This window comes from Asparagus officinalis, chromosome 3, assembly GCF_001876935.1.
Source record: "Asparagus officinalis chromosome 3, Aspof.V1, whole genome shotgun sequence".
In the NCBI taxonomy this organism is placed as follows: domain Eukaryota; kingdom Viridiplantae; phylum Streptophyta; class Magnoliopsida; order Asparagales; family Asparagaceae; genus Asparagus; species Asparagus officinalis.
This window is the reverse complement of record NC_033796.1, coordinates 78,149,154-78,161,466: the sequence shown is the minus strand read 5'-3', so window position 1 is coordinate 78,161,466 and position 12,313 is coordinate 78,149,154.

Genomic DNA, 12,313 nt, shown 5'->3' with positions numbered 1-12,313 from the left:
TTCATGATTATTCTATCAACACCAATGTCAAATTCAAGTAGGTTAAAAGCTATCGAATGAATGACTACATATATTTTAAAAGCTCCTCGAAGGGCCAGAAATTTTTTTTTAAAGGAACTAGCTTGACCAAATGGCAAATGAATAGGTATAAAATCATAAGATCTAACACTATTCAAGCAATATATTAAGCATGTAAAGAATGTTAGCGTTATGTACTTTTTTGTAATGTTTTTTATAGATCAAATGGACGCCTTGTGAACTTGTTCTACCCTCATTGCCTGATATTTGTAGAGATGGTGAAGGTAATAAATGGCTTGCTAGGGCCCTGATCATATGATTTGATATTGTCGAGATGCACATTTCTGATCGTGTGCTTCGACAATTTCAATTAAAACAAAACATTCCAGTCCTATAGGAAGAATAAAGCGAAATCTCCGAAAGGGGGGACATCAACAAAATTGGGAAATAATTCATCAACCGTACATCGGAGATTGTGATTTGAGAGAGTATGCTATAGTGATGGAGAGAGTTGACGCTCCAAACTTAGATGTGTATATACGCTACAATTGGGGGATTACTTGCTGATAGATATATCAGGAGAACATGACACCTTACATGTACATGCTGAGAGGTCTAATTGAGAGAGCGTTGGTAAGTAGATAGACAATCTAGATTTGTTTTGTGATCATTATTTTTCCATGATTATATTGCTAAATATTGCATTTCAATTGTTACATTGTAGGTAGAAGAAGTTGATAAGACAGCTTTTATTGCATATGATGCATTGAGATCAACTACTGAGCAAAGGGCAAGGAATGCATTTATACGCATCGTAGGAAAGGTATACGCATCATAAGAAAGATTCAGTCCGCTTTTTTGAAGATGCATCATGCAGCTCATGATGGACGTTTAGAACGAGTTCTAATGTGCAAACCTCGATGATTGTGAGGACATACAAGAGCAAGCTCAAGTCATGACAAAGCTGGACCTTCAAAAATTCACAAACAACCGGACAACGAGATCATCCAAGCTCATGTTGAAAGGGAACGGGGACGAGGGGGAGAGAAACAAAGAGATATTGGAAAGAGAGGAGTTCTTACTATTTGCTGAATTGAGTTGATATATGTTTGTTTTGGGTTTGTGAATTGAATTAATATATGTTTGAAGCGGACATGATGAATTTCAATGATTTGTTTTTTCTCTGTGTGGTTGTATGAATAGTTAGTTTATCATCTTTTATCGTATAAGTTGCTTTATTCTGTTTAGGATTGAAATTTGATTTAGATTGGATATGATGTAACAAAAAAATTGTCAAAGAGGGAAGAATGGGAAGGTGGTGTCTGTAATATGGACGGGGTTAGCAACCCCGACCATTACATACACTTAGCCAAAAGACTTGGAGCAAGAGATAAATCTACCAAATAGTCGGGGTTGGTAACCATGACTATTTTGGAGCGGGTTCAAACATAGTTGGGGTTGGTGACCTCGACTAATTTGAATTGCTTTCTAATTAGTCGGGGTTCGCAACCTCGACTAATTAGAAGGCAGCTCAAATTAGTCGTGGTCGACGACCAAAGCTAATTTGACCTGCCTTCTTATTAGTCAGGTTTGCCAATCTCCAGTAAGTAGAAAGAGGTGTTTTTTAAATTGATCTAGCTTTTGGCTGCACTACTGTCATGGTCAAAACTGGGTTGATTTTTATAAATAAGTTGGCAATGTGTAGATTTTGGAAAATAAAATTATAAATAGGTATGTTTTGAACATTTCTTCATTTAGAAATACCTGACGGGTGCATAGCTAGGGGTGCATTCGGTCCTGATACAGCTCGGATATGATGCTTAACATATCCATATCTACGCTTACCCATCTCGGATATGAATATGGATACAGATATACATCAGTAAGGAAAATTTGTAATGACCGTGAATTTTCTATACTAGTTTAATATTTTTAGATATTTTAAAATATTAAATTATTATTTTTAAAAGAGTTTGTATTTTCTCAATTTTCTAAAATTTTCTATGATTTAAAAATCCGGTTTTATATTTATTTTAATAGTTTTGTTACTTATAAATTTAATTGTTACGGTAAAAACTTTTTAAATTAATATTTGATTTTTTTATTGTTATTATTATTGTTATTAATTAATTTATATTGATTTTCTCCTTAATTACCTCTTTAATTTATTTCCTTAATTCCCTTCCTGAATAATCGCAGATCCCCTCAATCGTGTTCGCTCTCCTCATCATCATAACCAACTCACACGTTCTCTTTCTCTCTCCAATCAATATCTCTCTCAAGCTCTCTCTCCCCTCTTAATTCTCCCCTCCATCTCTCTCATCTCTGATATCTCTCCTCTTTTCTCTCTCCCCAAGAGCATATCTCTCCATCTCCCTCTCTCCTCTCGTTTTCTCTCTCTTCTCTCCTTCTTCCCAAACCTAGCGCTAGATCTCAAACCACCGCTCCCTCAACACGGACCAACCGCCACCCACAACTCCACCCCTCTCCCCCCGCCCCCCACGCTTCCCTTGAGTAGGTCCTCTTCCAAACGAAATCTCATTCAGAGTACAGGAACTTCTTGAACTCCTCCAGCTCATATTTCTTCCCCATTGTTTTGATCTCAGATGCTGTACTTTCAGATCTTGTTTCATTCTCCACTATGGCCCTTCCTCCACTTCTTTAAAGATGTTGCAAACACCTGCTGACTTGTGCTTCTATGAAGCGCATACCCATACATTCCTCGAGTGATCGCTTCGATAAACACGTGACGTAGTAGCGATACTGTTCAACGAGAAGATACGCTACCTGGACCCCATACATCTGTGATGAACAAGCTCTAGCTTATTGAGTTTAGTGTGCGTCTTCCACCCTTTCAGAACTAACTTCTCTTCTGCTTCTCTGAACGCATGCAATCTTCACAAACAAACCAACTTTCCACCAAATCAATGCCGGCTTAGCCCTTTCCTTTCTGAGTGTAGAATTTTCCTACCCTTCTCACTTAATTGTCTCAGCCTACTTGTGCCACAGTATCCCATCTACTCTCCTGACCTGCCTGCTAATTGCGAGGTATCACTCCATGTGAAGTTAGGTAGAGAGACCAGTTCTTGCTTGCCACAGGCAACACCATCTGCTACCATTGGAGATTTTCCATGAATCTCTAGTGCAATGTTGTACATAGTATTTTGCTCAAGCTTGCCGCAACCGAAATAAGTCTCGACTTCGTCTCTTAAAGCTGTTAGCCTTGCTGCTCCTCAAGCCCCGGTTATCCAGTTTGGTATCGACACTTCGTGGTTCAGCAAGGACTCCTCCACCTTGATGCCCATCTCAACTGTATTTGCAATCTCCTCTTCCGAAGCCTAGATACCTACAGGGCATTGCAGCGGGATTCCTCCTCCCACGCAATCTGCCTCCAAAATTCTCTCTCCAACAGTCCCTGCCTACATAGTCTGAAAGAGGTTCCTCAGTAGCCGCTGGAGCTGGAAGAGGCCTCAGCAGCTCCGGCGGAACCATCACCCCAGTTAAGCGCTCGACCCTCAGAAAATCAGCAACGTCACTCCACATGAGGTCAGACTCATCGATCTCTCGATCATACAAACATGGCCTCCTGGCACTGCATATTCTATTTCTTCTCTTTGTGCTACGTGGTCTTTTACAGGTGGTACTGAAGTACACTAATGGCTCCCCTCTTCCAGTGGTGGTCAAGTGCTTCTAAGACATCTTCAACTGTTAGAACTTAATTCGCGTCTCACCATACGATCTCTTGACCTCTTTTTTCTATTTCGACTTTCGCGCATCAGTTCCTATTTTGGATGCTCATCTCCCCTATTATTGGTCTCTATCTACCTCTCTACCTCGAGACTTAGGGACTCACCGATGGTGCTCTATGCAACCTCTCTTGATTGCAATTCCTGCATGATGTCTTCATCATCTCTTAACTCCTCGGCATAGAATTAAATCAGGCTTCAGGCTCCTCCTTCAGAATTTCTGCTTTCATGCGCCATTCACAAGTCTCATCCCGCCTGACGGTTCGAGAACTGATTGCTCGCGATGCGCACTCAAGTCTCCCTTGTGCCGCGCGCCAGACTCGTTTCGCCAAGCGCGCCCAACTGCGTCATCGCCCGATAGTATCATAGAGCCATGAACAGACACATTTCTTATCGATTGAAGTGCTAGTACAACATTTACAACGTTTGAATTAACTCTCACTGTAGCTTATCCACAAAGTTATCGTTCTTGAATAATCTCAGACATATTACTGTGTGTTCTGGCTTTAATCTAATTAGTGATATAACGCTCTACCTCCTTAACTCAATCACTCTCTGCCACCGCCGCCCTCCATCCACGAGGCCGTAGTCTGCTACGACAACGTCTATCCCATTGACAACCCCTAAAGGGTTAAAGCAGATTACCAATTCCTTTGCTGACTTCTATTAAATTGAATTTAACATCATATTTCAATATTCATACTTGATAAACTAATAGAACGGCATTTAGATAACGTAGTTAAATGAATATTAATATATTTAGTATGCTCTAAGGTGTATATCTTGTTATTTAGCTTCGTTCTTTGGTTTGGTTCAAAATGTTTCGAGCAACATCTTCAGGCGTTTTTAAGCGCAGTTATATAGTATACTTAGTTACTACATTGGATTTACTCATAGTATATAATTGACATAATATGTGTTACACGGCATTAATAAATAGCGCAAGTTTGATTTTTTATAAGATCCACTTCACTATGATTTGAGAACATAATAATAGAATTATAGCAAATTAAATTAATACACCTTTGAATACATGCCAATCACAATCGGATATCCATGTTATTTATTCTGAACAGATCATACTTAATCTTGTGGAAGTTGTGCATGTTTGCTAGTGATGTCCCGTGAAAGTTTTGTGTCCTTTAATGTGAGATCTGCTCGATCAGATACGGTTTGCGTAGAAATGATTAATTAGAGCTCTTACTTCACAAAGAAAGTAATCGCTGAAGTGATAATCTCGATTAAACGAGATTATGACTCTTCTCGAGATCAAGACCAAGCCTGATCTCAAGGAATAGGGGGACGAGCCTCAGATCCTTCGAAACGCTCCTTCTTTATGCCGGAGTTCGCCAAAATCTGCTAACCTCTCTCAAATTCATTAGAACCTCGCCCTAGCTCCTCTGAAATTCGTGTCTCTCTTCAGATATGTTTTTATGAGGGTTCTAGGGGTGTATTTATAGGTTTTAAGCTATGTTTGTGGATATGAATGTCGTGTTTGTGGATAGGGTCGAAGAACAACCGTTATTATCCGTTTAGGTGGGTTTTCGGTTATGTAACAGCTTCCACACATTTAAGGATAAACTCACATGTTTATAGATGATCCCAAGGAGTTCTAGAAGACAATCTTATCAGAAAACACGTCGGGAGCTGAATTGGGCGCGAGTCACTTCGAATGTCTCGCACATGTCCGAGACAGCTTGGATTGTCTCGGGTATTTTGTTCTTAACTCTCTCGTCCGACCTCGGAATGAGATGATTCAAGATACGTTAGAAAGCTGAAAAAGAGACCTACAACTCTTACATTTTGATCTTCTTCATATTCGAAGAGAATCATGGTTAAAATCTCTATTCTTCTCTGAGACACACTTTGTGTCTCGCTGGTGTAAAATGGCCTGAATGGTCTCGAGTATTTTGGTCTCAAATCTCTCGTTCGACCTCAGAATGAAGTGATCCAAGGTGCGTTAGAAAGATCGCGAAGAGATCTACAACCTCTGTCATGCCCCGCTTTTCAAAATACCTGGGAATCGGAACGTGAACAAGTCCGCGACGTATTACATTGAGAAGAAATATTCACTATTATTTTTTTCTTTTCTTTTCTTCTCAATCTAATACGCTAAGCGTCTGGGAATAAATAAATAAATGCAAAGTCACAGGTCCCCTATCACAATCAGCAATAATATAATAGACAAACTCTGAATAAAAATATCATATCACAAATGGGATAACATCCGAGACATAATATTCGGGTCAACATGCCCTTATACAAAACTGAACAAATGAATCCTGAAGAGATACAAAAATACATCGATCAATGGAAAAAGAAAGAACTACAAAGGTAAACTGGAACTATCAAAGAATAGGCTTCGACTCCTTCTTCTGCTTCGTCCGCTAGGCACTCTCGCTGAGAATGCTCTGGCTCCAGTTAAACCTATTCTTCCTCTAAGTCTGACGTACACCAGAGAAAATAGGTGTACGTCAGCGTGCATGCACACGACAAGACCCCACAAAGAAAATAAAACGAACAAAAATCTAATGCAAAAAATGATACGATAACAGAAACAACAAAAGAATATACAACTGAAATCCACAAATCAACATGAAAACACTACTAAATCATAATAACATAAAACATTCAAAATCGATCAGGTAACGAGATCATGTAGCTAGCGATCAGTCTAATCATCCAAGTAATAGGGGCATACAATAGATGGAATTAATACCTAAAAATCTACAACATGAGACGTAGTATGTCGAGCGAAATAATCCAAACAAGGAAACCCTCATGTATATACCATATGTCTCAAATTGTAGATAATTAAATATTAATCCTGATCTATGTATGAAAAGAACAACTCTGGTCTACATCTCAACAAAACTAACAAAGTCCACCATAAAGCACACAAGCATATTATTCTTGTTTTACATGTTATTTAAATTGGGGAAGAATATTTTGATGTATATACTTGGGTCCCCGTAAACCTGTCCGGGGGCCGCCTTCAAGTCAAGTATTGACCCTCTGGTCCATATATATAACACTCATGATATCACGATAACAGGAAAGCACTATACCCGTTTATATACATGCTATATTCTTCGTCTAATTCCCCTTTATAACCCCATGTTGTCATATTAATTACGCAATTGTACATGAAATATTGTGCACTAGCCACGAAGTTACCGTGGAACGACTTCTGTAAAACTATGAAAATAACCGTGACCCATAACACGTCCGATCAAGAGTGCATTGTCTAGTCAATGCTATAACAGTAATAATCAAGGAAACCTCATACCGGGATATCGATATCGAGGGAACTCGGGACTCCTCACATCGGGATATCGATGTCGAGTGAGTATAGCCATGCTTTGAAGCACGCTTATAAATTATACTTTTAACATAATTCGTCTTCATGTACAGTCTCTCCTATTGGATAACAACTAAGTGATAAATCAACAAGATTTCATACAGTCATTCATCAAACAATCCATGCAGGTAATCACAATATATACACTACAACTAATCATATTACAGTCTAATCTAATTAATTAACTCATAAAAAATCTAGAAATCGAAAGACGAGTCAATATGTAATGGGATCTTGCCTGCGAGACCAAGGGGTTTGATGATGAGCGGCGGGGCCGATGCAAACGCATTACGATGGATTTGAACGGCCGAGTCATGATGGATCTGCTGGAGGTGGATTTGGTCAGAGGGCAGCAGTACAGTGGGTTCGGCGGCGCAGATCTGTAAAGGAGGGGACGGGGTCAGAGCTGTTGGGGGATGGGACAATGACGATGACGGTGCAGGGGACTGGAGGAGCAGCAAGGGGCTACGAACTGGCGTGACTGGCGATGGACGGTACGGTGAAGGAGGAGATGGCGCTGAGGTGTCGTGTAGGGAGAGGTCGGCGAGAGGAGTATTCAACGAGCTCAGGGGCTTTGGAGGCTGTCAACGCGTCGGATCTGAGGACAGGCGTCGGGCGTGGGGGCAGCTGATAGATTTGGCGGTAGACTATTTGAGGAGAGGCGGGAACTAGGGACAAGCAGTCGCAGGGTGTTGGTGTCAGAGTTCGAGATAAGAGGGAGGAGGTGAATTGGGGTTGCGAGCGAGAGCTAGTCGACGGAGCTGGCAAAGTGGTTTCGAGCTCGGCTGAGGGGTTGTCACTGGGTCGCTATCTCAGGGGCTCGGCGGTTCGACGGAGCTGTAGGGTGTCGGAAGGAAGGAGGCGGGTGGCACGGCGTGGTCGGGGCGGCAAGCTTGGAGGTTGGGCTGGCGAGCTTGAGCGGCGGCTGCGGCGACGGCGTCGCGTGGAACGAGAAAAGGGACACCGGCGGGTTTCGTGAGAAAAGGAGAAGAAAGAGAGAGAAAGAGAAGAAGTGAGAGAGAGAATATTTAATTTATATATATATATCTAATATATATATATAATATTATATAATATAATATATATATAATCATATATAGTAATATATTTATATATATATATATAGAAAAATAAGAAACTTGGTACCAAGTTACTTAGTAGATGTGCTCATACTGTGCCCTACATCACATCCTTAGAGTAAGCCTCAAGCTACCCTCACCATCTAATGTAGATGTAGGGGCAGATAAGCCATCATCTACCAAGTAGGCTTGTAACCGAGTTTCTCTATTTCTCATATTATATATATAATAAATATATACTAATATTATATATAAATATATATAGATAATTTATTATATATAAATATATAGGTTATTTAGGGTTTGTGAAAATTTAATTAAAAATAAAAAAAATTGTGGAAAAATTTAAATAAATATATGAAAATTATCTACACATTAAAACGTACTAGTTGTAGTATTACAACTGATAATATGCAACAGTAGAAATAATACAAGAAATTACACAATTAAAAAAATAATTAAATAAAAAATAATTACTTATATTTAAAATCAAATAATTATATGATAATTTTCTATGCGATAAAACGTACCAGTTGTGCTAATATGATAAGTAATACGTAACAGTAGAAATAATACAAAAAATTATACAAATAATACATAATTTATAATATAACATATTATACAAAAATATACGTAGTAATAATAATAATAATAATAAAATAATACCACATATTATCCAAAATGATACGTAATAGTATCGGTAACTCAACGGATAAATTCCAGAAATTTTTACTACACTAAATAAATTTATAAATATTTAAATCATTTAAATAAATATAAAACTTAGACTTTAAAACATAGAAAATTGTAGAAATTCGAGAAAAATATAAATACTCTTTTAAAAATCATAATTAAATATTTTAAAATATTAAAAAACAATTTTAACTAGTATCAAAATTCTTGGTCCTTACATTCTACCCCCTTAAAATAAATTTCGCCCTCGGAATTAAAATAAAAGTAATGTACAAAAACCCAAGGACGGAGATATGGAACTATATCCATATGCAGAAAAGCATGTAAAACAATAACGACGTAAGATAAGATATGAGAGCGATAGCTGAGATTCAGCATTCATATGGATGAAAAATAAGTAAATAAATATTCATATGCTAGTATAAGGTGATATCAAGCAATTCAAGATTAATACATAAAAGAACACTTAGTAGTATATAAAAAAATTCGTCATAATATATGCAGCTGTATCACAATCATAAAATATGCTAGTATTCAGTACACATGAGATACAAAAGGTGACAATTATCTTAAAAGAAATACATAGAAAATATAAATGTATGTATCATAATAACATGAATACATATGCGTAATACACGAATCATTCAAAAAGTACGGAACATAAATGTATGTATCATAATAACATGAATACATATGCGTAATACACGAATCATTCAAAAAGTACGGAACATATATTAACGTGATATTATTGATATACTATTATAAGACAACACATCAAGATGTTAAAATATAATCAATAACACAGAATTGGTAAAGTATAACGAATATATAGCATACAAAAATATGATATGAAATATAATTACATAATTCAAACAATTGTCAATCACTAGAATATATGATAAAGTATGTCAACTCAACAATATAATTAATTAAAAGAAGAGCATGAAGAAGATAAAAGACAAAATAATCTTAACAAAATATAAATCAGTCATACGTAAGGAGATGATAAACATGATAAACACAAAACATAAAAACATAACGAATAACAGATGAATCATATAAAAGCAAAAGTAAAAGAAATATTTAAAGAATATGTTAAGCAAAACAAAATAACGAAGAATTAAACATCCATATAGTTTAGACAACATAATAGACAACATATAGAGACATGAAAATAAAAAATATATGCGACAATTATGTAGCTACATATTCATAACATTGAACAGAAGGACAGAAAAGAAAAATATCAATATATAAATATAAAACATGATAATAGTAAATTTATATAAAGGTTAGAAGTACACAGTACACATCATCATGGAACAGAAGATATTTATCATATAATCAACATAATCACACCAAAAAATAGATACTTCATAGAATATAATAATAACACAGCTACAAACAACATACAAAATCACTAAGTCAACATATGACAAGTACCAATAATGAAGAGAAATATGTAAAAATGTGTATAGTACATATAAATGTATCAAATAAAATAGTATCAATATTCTAAAAAAAACAAAAAGTTTTGTAGCCAAAGCAAAATCAATAAAAATATACATATACTCGAAATCAAAACAAACAAATCAAATAAATCAATACAACATATTGTTAAGCATATAAAAATTCATACTGCGTTCCAAAACACAATCATCATCACACAAACATAAACAGATAAATATTTATAAAATGATAATCATGTCAGTTGAAATCATGAACATTATTTGTCAAATTAACAAGGAAGCACATATAATCAAACGAATTAAGATTTACACAATCAATAATAACAAGTATTTACGTAAATCTTATATATGCATAAAATAAATCAAGTATATAAATTCAGAATAATAACATAGTGAACAGAGTCACATAAGTCAGTTAGAATGCAAGAAATGAATAAATCAAAATTAATTTACTAACAGTTAATAATGTTTGTAAAATCAAAGCAATCATTTTCAAAATGATCAAATAAGTATAGTAATACACACAAAACACACAATCAATAAAATTATATTAAAAATACAATCACAAAAGAATCCACACACAACAGATATACACCCCAAGGGTAAGAGTAAGAGAAAAAAAAATAAAATGCAAACAATAGTAAAATCAATAGAAAAATAGTAATATAAAGAACGCATTACAGCAACAAGAAGTATATGCTTGAATATCAAAATAGAAATACATGGCTCTTAGAAATAACAGAACCAATGCGAACATACTAAAATAATCTAACAAGACAAAACTTACTGATAAAAACTATTTACTGAAAATATAAGGGATAAGAATCTAGTGCATATGTAGAATGTTAAAATCATAAACTTATTAAAGTATATCACGAAATATGAACACTATACAAATCTAGAACATGAGTGAAAGATAGATGATGTGACAGAAAACGCACACATACATAATATAGATATGCAAAAGTATATTTTAAATACAAGAAAATAATCTGAATATCAGATATGCTATGTAATGTATATGTGGAGTCTAGAACAATGCAAAAAATACAAGAAAATAATCTGAATATCAGATATGCTATGTAATGTATATGTGGAGTCTAGAACAATGCAAAAAACTTAATAACATGATCTGAACAATTGAGAATATATAAGTAACGATATATATTTTTAATAAAAATATAGAATATAACACTATAGGTGATACATAAAATAATGTAATAAATAATGTAAAAATCAATATAATCAACGATATATAAGTCAAATCAAAGAAAATATAGTTGTAAAAATAATAATAACATATAAAATAATGACCACCATGAGGATAGAGAAGTGAAACAAGGGATGGGACAAGAACGGTGGAAAACTCCGGAGTCAAAGAGTGATAAGATAGGGACGAAATGAAATCTATCAAGGAAATGGAATACGGGCTCAAGAATAGTCTCACGAATGTAATATGATATGCGTCTAAATTATCCGTTATATTCTAACTGGTGGAAACTCGGGATCTTGACCGGGACCGGGACCTGCATGGGCCACCAAAAAAACCTGTCACGCCCCGCTTTCCAAAATACCCGGGAATCGGAACGTGAACAAGCCCGCGACGTATTAGATTGAGAAAAAATATTCACTATTATTTTTTTTTTCTTTTCTTTTCTTCTCAATCTAATACGCTAAGCGTCTGGGAATAAATAAATAAATACGAAGTCACAGGTCCCCGTTCACAATCAACAAGAATATAATAGACAAACTCTGAATAAAAACATCATATCACAAATGGGATAACATCCGGGACATAATATTCGGGTCAACATGCCCTTATACAAAACTGAACAAATGAATGCTGAAGAGATACAAAAATACATCGATCAATGGAACAAGAAAGAACTACAAAGGTAAACTGGAACGATCAAAGAATAGGCTTCGACTCCTTCTTCTGCTCCGTCC